The sequence below is a fragment of the Cricetulus griseus genome, chromosome 3, assembly GCF_003668045.3.
Source record: "Cricetulus griseus strain 17A/GY chromosome 3, alternate assembly CriGri-PICRH-1.0, whole genome shotgun sequence".
Taxonomy (NCBI): domain Eukaryota; kingdom Metazoa; phylum Chordata; class Mammalia; order Rodentia; family Cricetidae; genus Cricetulus; species Cricetulus griseus.
In genome coordinates, this window is record NC_048596.1 from 179087790 (window position 1) to 179102993 (window position 15204).

At 41.9% G+C, this 15204-nt stretch overlaps 1 pseudogene; it reads right to left on the bottom strand.

The window, feature by feature from the left end:
- Positions 1-13612: 13612 nt before the first annotated feature.
- On the bottom strand, positions 13613-14300 carry LOC100769272 (annotated as a pseudogene).
- Positions 14301-15204: the final 904 nt, after the last annotated feature.

A 15204-nucleotide genomic window follows, 5' to 3' on the forward strand; every position in this document is an offset into this window, starting at 1 on the left:
GCTCTCAACCTGTTTTATAACAAGTTTCCTTGTTCACCATAGGTGAACATTGAACGAAGCTCTGCAATAGAATCATGGCCAGGGCAGACACATGAGACAGACAACTGGGTACTCTATGTAAGTAACAATGGTCTGAGTCATCAAGATGAAGTCAGCATCGCAAAAGAAATGATAGAGGGTGTTTTGGCAGGGGGCAGATTCATGGGGTTCTGAGATTTGCCTAGAGTTCTATAGAAAGGAGAACAGATGGGGATGAACTCATATTTTGATTCGTTTTCTGGTTGTGTCCTTGTTTCCCCCTTGGCTTTATTTGAGTCTTTATCTACTTCCAATATAAGTTTCCTTTACATATTGAGTTATATTTACATTTTCTTAAATTTGGTTTGGAACAAGGTGCAAGATATAGAAAGGATACACACACATTAATTAATAAATGGAGGGTGTCAACTTGTAAAACATCCTCTGTCATCTGAAACAGTTCAGGCATCAGGGCCCCTGGAAATCACATTAGTAAGAGGGCAGGTGCCTTTTTGGAAATAAAAAATTGCAAACCTGTTTTTCCCACCTCCCCAATCCATGCCACTTGACAGTAGAACATCCCCTTGCCTTGCCAACCTTGTCAAACTAAAGTATTAAATAAAAACAAATGACTTAAAGCTATGCTTTCAAATGTGGATTCTTTCCCAGTTTATTTCTGCACTGGTTCATTTTAGTGTATGGAGAATGTTTTCCTAGTTTTTAACTATAATTCATGGTATAAATTGGTATTGAGTCCAGCAGATTTTGGAAAATGAACCAGCCAATGGTTGGAAAGTAAATGAAAGAGAGTGTGTGTGAAATTTAACAACAGTGCAGGTGTAGAAAGAGGCAGGTCCTTCAACTGGGCACATTGAGGACAGCTGTTCTACACATTGATCTCTCAATCCTAGCTCCTGATTTATGATGTATGTAGCTTACATACTGTGTGCCTCAGGGTTACTCTTTTTCAACCTGTAAATCAATGATGGGCTAGGGTTGAGAACAAGCATGCTAACTGATATTTCAGAAAAGGGTGGGACATGAAAAAAAATCCATGAAAACCTAATGTAGTTTTGCACTGTGGATTTTTTAAACAGAATTATCAGATGATACAACAGCTGCCAAGCTCAGCATTCCATAGGCAGGGGCCTTAAATCAAGATTAAAGATCACGTTTCAGTATTGAGCTTTGGCCCATACTGGGTGTTACAAAGGTACCTATTTGGGGACTACCATGATATAACTCCTTGTAAAGGATTGGCTAAGGTTACTCAGTAAGCCCCACCTGTATGTATGCAATCCATCTAGCTAGGAAAGTCTACTGTAAATGTTAGTAATAGATAGAGCCAGGCATTTTGGAAATTTAGTCTTTGTATATATCCCATTCATGCTTCTCAAACATTTTACAGTTAGTACAAATGTTATAAGAATCTGCACGTTCACTCATCTGATTATATTTATTGTGTCTCTGTTGTATGTAGAAACTATGCTAGGTGCTAGATAACTAGCAATGACATGATAGATGGGGCTCCAGTAGGGTCATCAGGTAGTCTTTAGCATTGTTTATTCCTCTTTGCATTATTTCAAAGTTTATGTGAAGGTAATTTGATCTGCTTCCTTTCCTTTAGATACAACATTCTTCATATACTAGTTAGAGGGCAGATTTGATGATGTTTCTGGCATATTAATTCATGAAATCCCAAGTAACTGGACTACTAAATCATTGTTCATTCACACTCCATTAATTCACTTGTTTGTTCACTATTTAATGCATTCACCCATCCATATATCCATCTAGCCTCATTCATCAGAGCTGACAAAGGCTTTGTAATAATGGAATATGCTTTATATGTTTAAGTTCAAGCCAATTACATAAATGAAAAGACCCTGTGGCTTCCTTATGACAGGCAAGGCTAACTAGATCTGTCTGGATAGAAATTGTGACTGTAGGATCACATGTCACTTTACAACTGATGACTGAGTCAGAGGCAGAAATGTAATCCCTAATATGCTCCCTTGTTTGGGGGAGAATATTCTCACAAGATGCTGCTGCTGCTGAGAGCATCCATTTCTGAGAAAACGCAAGGTTTGCCTGCCATCTTCCTGTGATGGACTTGTTCTTGCTTAAGCATGTCTCCTCCACGCCTTATGACCCGCACCCTGCCCAGATCTGATAAGAATGTCAATTTTTTTTTAAAAAAAACAACGCTCTGGTTTTATTGCCACTTATGTCTCCTAACTCTTCCTGCTAATAATATTAGCCCCAATGAGGATTAAACAGTCTGATTCCTAGCAATGAGGACTGTAGGGACGTTAATGGTTCTGTAGCCATTCCATGTATGCCTTGGCAAAGTTGCCATTTACATGACTGAGACACTTGCCAAAGTTGCAAGATACAGTGTTGGGGCTTTGCTGAGGTGAACTATCTGAGAAAGGGAGACAGAAAAATACAGTAAGCACAGGCATATCATTAGTTATTCCACATCCAGAAAAAAATATTTATGTTCATGGCTTAATTCACAGTAGCCAAGAAATAAATGGAGAACAATTAGCTGTATGTTTCTTAGACAGAATATGACTTTTGATGGTCACTTAAGTGCCAGAAATGGTCACAGTAGTTTAAAAAACTCACCTGCATCCAGACACAGTGGTTTCCATAGCTTGGATGCTCAATAACTGGTAGCTGTCCATCAGCATCTGTGATGGCAGAAGGAGCAGCAGCATTTGAGGGCTGTTAGAAATGCAAAGTCTCAAGCCTCACCCTAGATACACTGGATGAGAATCTACATTTTAGCTAACAAAAACTGGTTTCAATTGTGAAAAGCATTGCCTTTGGCTCCTACTACTTTTTCTCATTTTCTACCATTCACATGGCCACATATCTATGTATCCATGAAAATCACATGAAAAAGAAACAAAAACTAAAAAAACTATATCTTATCCTCAAGAAACACTTTTTATTAAAAATGTATGTCATGGACAGAGATGTGTTAAAACCCCGATTAAACTCATTGGCAGTGTGTCACTAAGGAAAAAGACATAAAAGTAGGATGACTTATTGGGAATAAAGGGCTTCAAAGGGCATTAGAGAGGGATAAGAAATATAAGGTACTGGCCTCTTTAATTCTTGTCTCATATATGTATATAATTATTCGCTCATGTGTGTGCGTGAGTGTGTGTATGTATGTGTGTGTGTGTGTGTGTGTGTGTGTGTGTGTGTGTGTGTGTGTGTGTGTTCACTTGGTGCTACTCAAATATGTATGTGTTTTGCCTGTTCTTCTTCATGTAGACATAGGGTCTCATGGTATGTCCCCTTCCACATTCGTATGCCTACTGGATTTATCATTGTGCAGCTCTTATTTAGGTGACCATAGTTTTGAGATTCCATGACTATCTCACAGCAGCTGTCCTTGTCCCTTGGCTCTTTCTGCCCTCTTTCTGCAATATTCTTTGAGCTCTAGGTATAGGGATTGTGTAATAGATGTATAGTTGGGTTTGGGCACTTCACAATCAGCTGTTCTCTGCATTTTGACCAGTTGAGCATTCCTGTGATGGTCTTCATATGCTGCAAAGAGAAGCTTCTTTGATGAGAAGTGAGAGCTATAGTTATCTGTGGGTATAAGGATGAGTATTTCGGATGTAGTTAGAGATTATACTGATTTAGGAAAGTGGTAGCGCCAGGTTCTCACTCAGGTCTATGACCTCACCTGCCACAGGTAGTTGACTCGGCTTCAGAACCAGGCAAGACTTCCTTGTTATTGAATGGGTTTCTCTTGTCTTTTATGATCTTAGTAGGCTATATGAGTATTACTTAGTTAAATTCTACAGTGTCTCCTCTCAAGTGAGGGCTAACTGACATCTTCAGTTTTTGGAAGGAAGCCTATAGAGACAATGCACCATAATTCTTTCATCATAGCAAGAGTGCCTGTCTTCAGGGTGACTTACCACTGTCAGAGTTCAGGATGGTCATCCTGTTAGATATTGTTTGTTAGCTTTCTCCACTGTAGAGTTGTCATTTTTCAGCACTGAAATATTTGTTCAAATGAGAAAGGAGGGGAAGTTTAGGGTGTGTCTTCTAGGATAAAGTGTCCACATGGATTGCTTGGAATCTCCCATACAGATCAGTCAGTTCTCCTGAACTCATTTATTTCTTCGGTGGCTTGTTCGCATTAGTTTGGAGCCATAAATGTTCATCCTGAAAGTTTCAATCCATAACTGTTTTATTGCCAGAAGGCTCCAGTGTCTCTTTAACCTTCTCCAGTTACTGTTACTTTCCTTCTTATTACTAACTCCCAGAATCTACAAGATGCTCCAAGCCTATCCTGGCTATTTTCTTTCTTTTTTTTTTATCCCTATTATAGAATAATGCATTTCCCCAAGAAACTCTGTTTTCTTTTATTAGACAAAGGACATCTATTCTACTATGTTTATAGCAGCATTATTTGTAATAGCCAGAACCTGGAAGAAACCTAGATGCCCCTCAAATGAAGAATAGATAGAGAAAATGTGTATATTTACACAATGGAGTACTACTCAGCAGAAAAAAAAAAAACAATGGAATCTTGATATTCACAGGCAAAAGGATGGAACTAGAAGAAACCATCCTGAGTGAGGTAACCCAGGCCCAAAAAGACAAACATGGTATGTACTCGCTCATATATGAATTTTAGACATAGAGCAAAGGATTACCAGCCTACAATCCACACTGTCAGAGAAGCTGTTTATTTTAGAGTTCCCATGGAAACCAATCCCTGATATGGGTGTCCCTCTGTATGGTGTGAATATGTATTGCTTTAATTGGTTAATAAATATAGGTTATTTGTCTAATGGCCAAGCAAAATATGGATAGTTAGGAAATTCAATCAGAAATAGAGAAAGAAAGCAGGTTGAGTCAGAGAGACACCATGTACCTGCCAAAGGGGTAAGATGCCAGAATCTTACTGGAAAGCCATAGCCACATGATGATACATAGATTATTAAAAGTGGGTTAATTTATAAGTGACAGCTAGCCAGTAATAATATTGAGCCATTGGCAAAACAAGTTTATTTAATATTATCCTCACTGATTATTTCATTGGCAGATGCAGGGACCTGTGAGTCGGAGCGAAACCTGTCTGGAGGGACAGTGGTACAGAGAAAAACATTCAACTACAAACTCTAGTTTTTTCACTACTCCTGGTACCAGGGATGAAGGGTAGTAGCCCAAATACAAAGGAAGAATGGTTCTTGGACAGTATGGATGGTTGTGTGGTTCCTACCTTAGGTACAGAACCAAACCCAGGGATAAAAGCTAAGGTATTTTATCAAAGCCACAGAAGTAGATCACACAACAAACAAGAAAAAATCACATGGTCATCCCTGTAGAAAATGTAAATGCCATTCATGCCATAAATAACTCAGCAACTTAGAAATCGAAACCAAATTCCTCACTTTGACAAAGGACAACACTGAAAGATAACATTACTGGAATAGCAGGAAGCAAAGAGTTTTCCCATGGAAATGAAAAAAATCAAAGCTCCTTCAATATCCCTAGTTAATGAACTAGGGCTAAGAAAATGAAATAAAAAACACTCAGATTTGGAAAGGAGAAAAGAAATTTCCTCTTTTTCAGACAAGTTTGTCCAGCCAGAAACTCTGACAGAATGAACAAGAAAACATCTTGAACCTACAAAGTTTAAAGATTAATAAATATTTAAAAAGCACTCTACTCCTATCAACACATTACATAAATAAATTGAAAAAATAAATCCTGCTAGCCCCAAATAAATATTGAAATATAAATAAAAACTACATACAGGATCCATGTGAGGAAAAACACAACACTGTGACTGAAGGAGTCAGAGACAACTGCTTCATGTTCACGTTGATAAGAAGCCTCAGTGTTATGAAGATGACAGCTCTGGCTATGTAGACTCAGTATAAAAATATCCACTGTTGTCATGGTTTGAATGAGAAGGACCATAAGCTCATGTATGTGAATATTTGATCTACAGCTGGTAGAACTGTTTAGGAAGGACCAGGAGGAGTGAGTGGACTTTTTGGAGGAAATGTGCCATTAAGGGACTTGGTAGTTTCACAAGCCCACACCACTCGGTGTGCCTCTCGTCTCTGCTCTTGCTTGTCAATAAGATAAGCTCCCAGCTACCAATTCAGCACCATTCTTGCTTGCCTGCTGCCCTGTTCCCTACTATGATGGTCAAGGACCCACCATCTAAAACTGTAAGTCTCAACAAACTCTTTCTTCTATAAGTTACCTTGGTCATAGTGTCTCTTCACAGCAATAGAAAAGTAACTAATACAGAAGTTGGTACCAGAAGTGGGGTATTGCTGCTATAGGCCTGACCATGTTATTTTTTGTTTTGTTTTGAGGAATATGCAAGATTTTGGGACTTTGAATAGAAAGTGGCTGGCTGCTGGAAACAAGGCTTTAAGGGAAGTCCTAGGAGGACCTTGGAAGACAGCAGTTCTGACAGCAATGTGGACTATGTAGGCCCAGATCAAGAAACTCTAGAGGGGAACAATATTAGCTTCCAAGCTAGAGATAGTTCTTATGATATTTTGGCAAAATCATATGTGCTTTCTGTCCTTGTCCAAAGTCTGCCTAAAGCTAAATTGAATAGCTTTGGACTAATTTTATAGATTTTATACATTTTTATAAAATTTTATAAGTAAGAGAAGATTTCAAGGCAGTTTAATATAGACTCTTGCATGGTTATTAGAGATCATTGTTACACAGATCTACAATGAAAAAGAACAAGCAGGGTGAAAAGTAAAACAAATGAGGAAGAAAAGAATACAAGAAATTTAATATTTCAGCCTTTGTTGGTGCTGAAAAAGAAAAAGAGACACGGAATAAAGGGAGTAGTGCCCTCATGGCAAGACCCCACCCAGCTAATCCTGCACCTTGGGAGAAGAAAAGGCCTTAAGACTGACTTGTCCTTAAAGAGCAATACCAAATCAAAGCTTATGCCAATATAATTCAAGAAGGGTCCAAGTTCCAGGTTTCATTCTAAGCAGGCAGCATATCTTGGCAACTTTAGTCATGTGGTTCTGGTGTTAGAGTCATGAAGGAAACATGGGTAAAGGGGTTGTGGAACCATCCTCTGGATAAGAAAACCCACTGAGCCCAGGCTTATGGCAAGGTTGTCCCTACATGGAAGCCTAGAGAGGCCAATACATGAAACTGTGAAGGTGAAGCCTGGATTTCATTGGAGGCTGGAGATGTTGGAGATGCCAGAGCTATGGGATACCTGGCAAGGAGACCTGCTAACAGGAAGTGGAACCAGCCCAAGAGAAAGAAGTATATTGCAGACAAGAAAGCTGAAAGGAGTGGGGGATCCGAAGAGCCCTTTGATATCAGACATGGAGACATGGAGTTTGGAGTTTGCCATGCTGGGTTTTGATCTAGCTTTGGTCCAGTATTCCTTTACTACAACCTCTTTCCCCCCTTTTGGAATTGGAATACATATTCTGTGACATTGTCTATTAAGACAAGTAATTTGAGTTTTGCTTTTATAGGAGGTTAAAATTAAGAGATTGTCTTGAATCTGAGAAGGAATTTTGGACTTTGAAATACTGTTGAGACTGTGAAAACTATGGGGACTTTTGAAGTTTGACTAAGTGAGTTTTGCTTTATGATATCACTACAAGCCTGTGGAAGGCCAGATAATGGAATGTGGTGGTGTGAATAAATCCGAATAGCCTCATATATTTGAGTGCTTGGTATCCAGTTGGTGGAAGTGCTTGCGATAGATTAGGAGGTATGACCTTTTGGAGAACATATGTCACTGGAGGTGACCTGGAGGTTTCAAGAGCCCACAGAACACAGACAAGCCTCTCTCTGGGGGTAGGGGAGGAATAGAAAATGTACAAGATTCCATTTCTGACAGGGTGTACAGGTGGAATTGGAAACAGAGACACAAAAGGCGGTGAAGGATGAAGGAACTGTGGAGGTTGGAGGATGGACAGTGATTATTTTGTCACCTTTTCTTACCACCCCTCCCCCACACTCAGGAGCCCTTTGTGACAGGGAGACAGGAGCTTTGTGATGTGGGCTTGGGCCCAGCTGCCAACTTCCAGAAAGAACTCTCAGTGTTCAGTTGTCTGAGAGCAAGAGTGTGATTCAGATGGGAAGTTTTCTCTCTTTTCTGGAAAGCATTGATACTGCATGGTTGACCCCCAGCTTCACTACTTGGCCAACGGAGAGGAAATTTATGTGTGGGCTGGGGATCCTCCACCTATTATTATCCTTCCTCCACCATAAATCACCCTCACTTCCATCAGTGGAAAACACTACCTCCCAAATGGTGGTGAAGAGAGAACTGCAAGGTCAGGAAGACTATCAGGACCGTGAAAGATTGCAGAGGCAGAAGGAAGAATCCAAAGGAGGACAAGGTACTGGTTTCACTTCTGCACAGTGTGCCTGGGAGACATGGTGATACCATCAGCTTTTGCCAGCTCTTAAGATAAGATGCCTCAGGTGAAATGTCCAAACCAGAAGCTACCAAAGTCCACCTGCCACCTAGGCAGTCCACAATTTTTGGCAACCTAACTTGTCTCTACTAACTTCTTCTCCCTCTCAAGGAACACCTGGGGCCCAAAGAGTCTATTATCTTGTCATCTGTCATGCTGAATTCATCATCCTCTATTGATTCACAGTCATCTGTGAGTGCCTCTCAGCCACCAGAGGTCTTGACTCCTGGAAGACACCATTCACCACCATCATGGACACCTTACCACCCTTCTCATCCTCCTTATCCTGTGGCTTGTCCTCCATCCATGCCAGATTCTAGCAATGCAGCTCTTCAGTGTGACTGGAAAGCACTGGAGACTTCACAGAGTACACATCTGCCAGGTTTCCCTTCTCCCATGCTAAGAACCCCAGGCCTTAAAGACTCAATCAGGTCTATCTCAATCACCCAGGCCTTGACCACTGAATCAGACATATCTCAACCACCTCAGGGCTTGACCACTCAAACAGACCTATCTCAACCACACCAGGCCTTGATGACCCCTTCATCTTATTCAATGGACTCCCTGCTTACATCCCAGTACAAGTTCAGACTAACATACCTCTACAGCTCTTTACCTCACAGGCCGTGATATATCCCTTGGCCAAATCCCAACCTTTGGCTCCAAAGCTGCCCTGGTCCACATTTCCACAGTGGCTGGAATCCAAAACCCAGGCTGGTGACCCTCCTCTCTCCCAAAGATAATGCACCATTTACTCCCAAAGATTATGGGGTTTCTAGCCCTACAACTTCAAGATCTCAACTTATTGTTCCATCTGCTGTTCGACACCTAGAGAGCCATCTTTTAAAGAAGCACTGAGAAAGTAGGAGTGATTTGCATTTAATCAACTCACTTCCAAGAGTTGGGTCTCCCAGGGTCAGGGGTCTGCTGTCCACTTCCCAGAGGATTTCATGAATGAAGAGCTCTGGGAGAAGCTGAGCAACACTAAGAAAAGAGGTTCACACAACACCAGGACCAAGGTCCCACAAGGTCCAGCTGTTGATGGACCTGATAAAGTCTCAGGATGACCTCCCATGGATGGGTCAGGCAGAAGTTAATACCAGAACTTCATGTCCTTCAGCACTGGCAGATGAAAATAGTCACCATCCACAAAGTGTCTCATCAAAGAGTCCAGCGATAATCCAACTGTGGAGGGACCCATGCAAGGATCTGACAAACTATCTTGGAATACCTCTGAAAGATTTGTATAGGAGTCCAGGAGGTTACCTAGGCAAAGTTCTCGAGGCTATCTCTGAGACAGAGGTGGACACTAGCCACATGAGATAACCAAGAAGTTACTCACTATGTTTCCATGGTTGGGCCAGGGAAGAAGCAGCAAGAAGGCACCCTGAAAAACCACTCAAACAACCAGTGGATGCATACCAATGACAGTAAGGGGCCAGTGGGCATTTGTTGTGGAATACATATGGACCATGTGTTTATCCCTCCTGAAAACTCAGACAAATATGGAAACTTGGAAAAAAACATCCTTGAATGATTTGACCACCTGCAAGAAAACAGCCCTTCCTTCCTAGATCTCAGCACTCAGAAGGTAATGGAAACACATCTTACAAGGTACCTGCTGAGGCACAGATGGAGTCTGCTCCTCAGAGGCCTCAAGGCCATACATGTTTTCAATGTGAACAAGACTACAGCTTTGCCCTTTCCACAGCCTTCCAATGCCTCTTTGTTCTGGAACTCTAGAGACAACATGATTCTCAAAACAGCCAGTGTCCTGGGATAACATTTTCAGAAAGCCCCAAAAGAGAAAGTGACTAAAATAACTTCCACTGTTGAATCTCTTCCCACATAGAACCCTCCCTCTACCCTTCAGCTCAGATTCCTGAGAGAGACTCCACCTAGGAACAACTCTGGACCCTCTGAGGCCTCTAAAACTGTCCAGAAGATCAATATGACTCCTGTGTCCAACCCACAGAGTTTCATGGGCAGTGCCTGGCACAGTGATATGGTTCTTGGATCTTAGACAGGCAACCAGAGCTGAATACAGGCCTAATCAAGGGTGTGTGTGAGTCACAGGAGAGTGAGGGTATGGCTTTAAGAGATAGCTTCCAAGGGGTTTTTAGTTCAGGAGATCAGTCTGGCATCCCAGTTGCCAAGTATCAGGGATACTAGGGAGCTGGGAGAGACAGAGGATGAAGAGTCCTGTGATTGTTCACTCACTGGGGAAGCTGGGTTGACCACAAACTCAAACAAATGAACCTCTAAGGGATTTAGAATCACTGAAGACAAGTGAAAGTCCATCCCCTTCTATAACTATTTCCCAGGATCCAAAAGCCTCAGGCCTAAGCACACCTTGCTGCTTGGCCACTGTCCTGCAGGACTGTGCAACTGGAACTTTCAAGACTGTGCCCCACAGGTTCTGCTTTCTGCAGATATCCTGGCCTCCAGTGCCTCCCCATCCAGCTTCAAGATTGTGTCTGGTACAATTTCCAACAAGGGGTACCCTTTCTTGTCAAGAGAAGGGAATGTCCCCAATGTTTCCTAACCACAGGAATCTTGGACTAGACATATATTGACCCAACTGACAAAAAAGAGGACTATAGAAGTTCCAGGCAGGGCTTAAGGCTTTCAGGGACTAGGCCTGTCCAAACCTACAGTAGGTCAAATGCTAAGGAATGCAATTCTTAATTACAGAGAAGAAATTTGAGAATGGAATAAAAAGGTTTATTATTTTGATTTTGATCCCAAAGACAAAGCACAGGAGAACTCCCCACAAAAAGTCAAGGCCCTATCATCCATGACTCAAAGCCAAGAGTCAGTTGTGAGAAGACTGTTCATGTCCTTCAGGTCACTGACATGCAGGATCTCATGACCTCTGCTGGATGGATTCTAGAGGAGAAATTGGAGGTTCACCATAGGTGTTCTCCCTCAAAGAAAAATTTGCACCAAGCATCACCCCAAGCTCCAGGGAATAGGCATGTCTGCCACCACAGGATTCCTACTAAAGAAACAGAGATAGCACAAAGATAGAAAAACTATCTGTGCTCAAGACAACCCCAAGGTACACAGCAAAACTTCCACAGACAAATGGATGGCTTATGGTGATAACCAGGCCTAGGTGTCCAGAAAACCTGTGGCCCAAGCCAGCCCTGATCAGTACAAGGCACAGGCACCACATGTCCCAGGGACTCCTGTCCGGTGTCTTAGCCATTGCATCTGCAGAAGTGTACTATCTGGAAAAGCAAGTGCTTGTACAAATTGTATACAAATTGTATATAAATGTATATTCTGAAATACAACTTGCTCAGCCTGTCTAATAGGACTTGCAGGTATGTTTTCAGGGCTGACAATTTGGTAATGCACAGCCAATTGGTGTGCTCTTCCTTGAAAAAGATGGTGTCTCCTGCTCTCAGAATTCCTTTGAAACCTGTAGTTCTTTGTGTAGTGATGAGGCCTCATAGTCTTTCCCCTGTCCACTCTGGCATGTTTATTTTTGTCACCCTTGTTTAGTTCACATTTGGGCATTCCTTTTGGGAGATTTTCTGGGTGTAATTTCTGACTTGGCTAGGCAATATAATGTCACAATAAATTCCATGATCTTCTGGTCCTGTCAATCTTCCATTCTTCTCTTTTGCAATATTCCTTATGTGTCAGGTATGGGAGAGTTTTGTAGCTGTATCCACTGCTGGGTTTGATTATTAATCCAAAATGTAGTCCTACCTAGTTGAAGTTTTATGTACATTTCAACAAAACATTACTTTTTCCGTCGTTGGAAAGAGTACAGAGTATGTGGCTAATCCATCTGTGCTGCATCCATTGCTGAATCCGGGTCTTCTCTTTCTTTCCTGACATGTCCATTTGTTCTGCCTAGCCTTTCAAACTAGGAAGTGACCCCTCCAGTTATTATCCTAGCTCTATGACATCTCTTAATAACATCAATGGTTTATTTCTACTGATAGGCTCTGCTGCTGCATGTGCAGCTTATTTACAATGTGTAATGTTTATATATTAAATATAATATTTAATAATGTAACATTTCAAACAATATCTCATATCTTTTATGTTTTTCCTAAACTCTGTTTATCAAATACTTGTATTGTTACCAGAGAATGGCATTCCCACCACATAATTTCACTCTTGTTTTTAAGTCAACACTGACTTTCATCTAACAAAATCCTATTCTGATTGTACTTCTCTTCTTTATTACTAATTCTGTACAATCTGCTGATCTCTGCTTTTACTTGGAAAATTTAATTCATTTACATTTTAAGTTTTAAATAATTTTTGGTAAAGTATGCTCTTTTTTCTATCATCTTCCTTCTTTTTTCTTTTGTATGCATCATGTCTTTGTTCCTCAGTTTCCCCCACTTGGCTTTAATGTGTATAATTTATTTGTATGTAACATTTTAATTCTCTTCTCATTTCTTTTTCTCTTTACAGTTTAGTGTTTGTTTCCAGTGGTTACTACAGAGATCATAACTGACACTGTAACTTATAACAACTAAGTTTGAATTAGTGTTAACTGAATCAAATGCAAATTATTTTTATTTTTACAACTTTGTTACCAAAGTCAGTTTGATACTATTGTTCCATACCATTTTCTTTTTGCTCATCAAGTAGCAAACTTTAATATTAGTTGTTTTTTTTTTTAACACATTGTAGCATAAGAAGCAGAGGTTCTCACTAAGCGCTTAGTCACAGGGCTGGGGCTCTGAGCAAAGCAAGAGAGAGCCAACTCTGTAAGGACTGGTTCTGGAAGCCATTGTGAGAGTTAAGTCAGGATTCGGCACATAGTCGGTGCTATAAGAGGGCTTGATAAGGGGTGATGGGGCTCTGTGAGACTAAAACCCAGCAGTGAAAGCCACCAAGAAGGGAGAAGCCAGCACCACCAATGTCACAATATCATGTGACTCTGTCCTCACCTTGGCTGAATGTCAGACTCTAAGCACCAAGCCACGTGGGTCCACTCTGAGTTGAGGCATCTCAGCAACCAAGAAGGGAGCTTAAAAATGCTGTCACAAGCAGATGAGCACGCTCCCAGCACAGTGTCCATTAAGCACATCAGTCCCAGCCCCTCCCTTGCTTTCTGAGAGTCTAACTGGGGCAGGAACTGGCATGTCCTCTCAACTGACAGAATCATACTATAGGACTTGATGAGGGGCAGAGAGCCTCGTACAGTTGAGGCCCCTCCAGGCTGTCCCAGCTCTGGATAGTTCTCTTTGCCGTCTGGCTCAGCAGTATGAACCTTCGACAGCTTAAAGTTGCAAAGGCAGCACACTGAGTAGTAGTTGTCTGTTCTACCAGTCACTCCACCTCTTTCTCCAGGCCCAGCCTCTCAGTGTCGGTGGCTTGTCAGAAGCACTCCATACACAGTCAATTTTACCATGTTCTCAGCCGGGGCACCAGGTTCAAAATGCTGACGAAAGGCTGCCTCTGCAAGGTTCTGTCTAGTGCTGCAAGGGTCACTGTCCTGCCTGCACTGGTCATCACTTCACAGAAATCCATGGTGTGAGGGAAAAAACTGCCCTTCGTCGATTCCAATGACACCCACACCTTGGGCCTCCTTGGCCACATCCTGGAGCAGACAGTCCGAAAGTGCATCCATGGTGTTCTGTTTGTGTGTGGAGAAGCTGCTACTGCAGCGTGAGTCTTTGGCATACTTGATGAGCATGCACTTGTTCAGGGTGATCTAGAAGCACCAGACTTTCATTATCAGCTCAGTGCCTTTTCCTAAGAACACAGTCCTGAGGATTACCTGAATCTGCCCCCGCGGGAGCGGGGCGGTACCGTGGGCAGACTGATGGAACTCATGGTGGCTCTTGCAAACTTTGCTGCCGGGTCTGTGGGTGGTGAACTACCTTTAGTTTTTAAATCATATAAGCAAGCCAAGTCTAGTTCACCATTAAAATATTGCAATACTTACTTTAATTTAGCCTGTCTATTTCTTTACTTAAAAATTATAATTAGTATAAACAGTATTAGCTTCCAAGCCTGAATAACTCCCTGTGGCATTTCTAGTAAACACAGGTCCACTCCTGACAATGGCCTGAATGCTTGTTTATTTGTAATGTTTTAACCTCTCCTTCAAAGATGGTTAAGCCAAGTATAGAAGTAGAGAGTTGTTTTCCTGTTTGGTTCCTTCTTTGTTTTCCAGCATATTAAAGTTCCCTCTGCCTGGTGGGAAGACATTTACAGCCTGCCTGATGCAATTCCACTCAGGTGGGTGCTGGACACCCACAGGCAAGCCTGGGCCCTTAAAGCACAGGCTATTGGGGAGATATCCACTCCACAGGCCTACCTGACAGATTAAAATGAGCAAATATGTGGTTCATGTGCTTTGGAAAGAGGTGGCACTAAAGAAGTTAACTTGGTAAGGAGCAGGTTGATGTGGGAACTATGTCTGGTTCCTACCACAGTCAATATCTGTATGAACATCCATGGGTCATGTTGCCACCAAAGGCCACAAAGATGTCCCATGTCCCTGCTGCCACCTGTAACAATGTTGGCATCTGAGGGTGATACTGCCACTGTTGGCATGACAATCTTGGTGGTCTGTGCTGCCAACTGGGACCATGGTGACATTCAGACCTAGCTGCAGCCAAGGACCATGTCTGTGTCCATAGTACTACTGCAGCAAGGGTTTGTGTTGAAGTCCAAGGCTCATGTTGCCACCAAAGGTCACATTGAAGCCAGGGGTCAGTGCTGAAACCTGTGA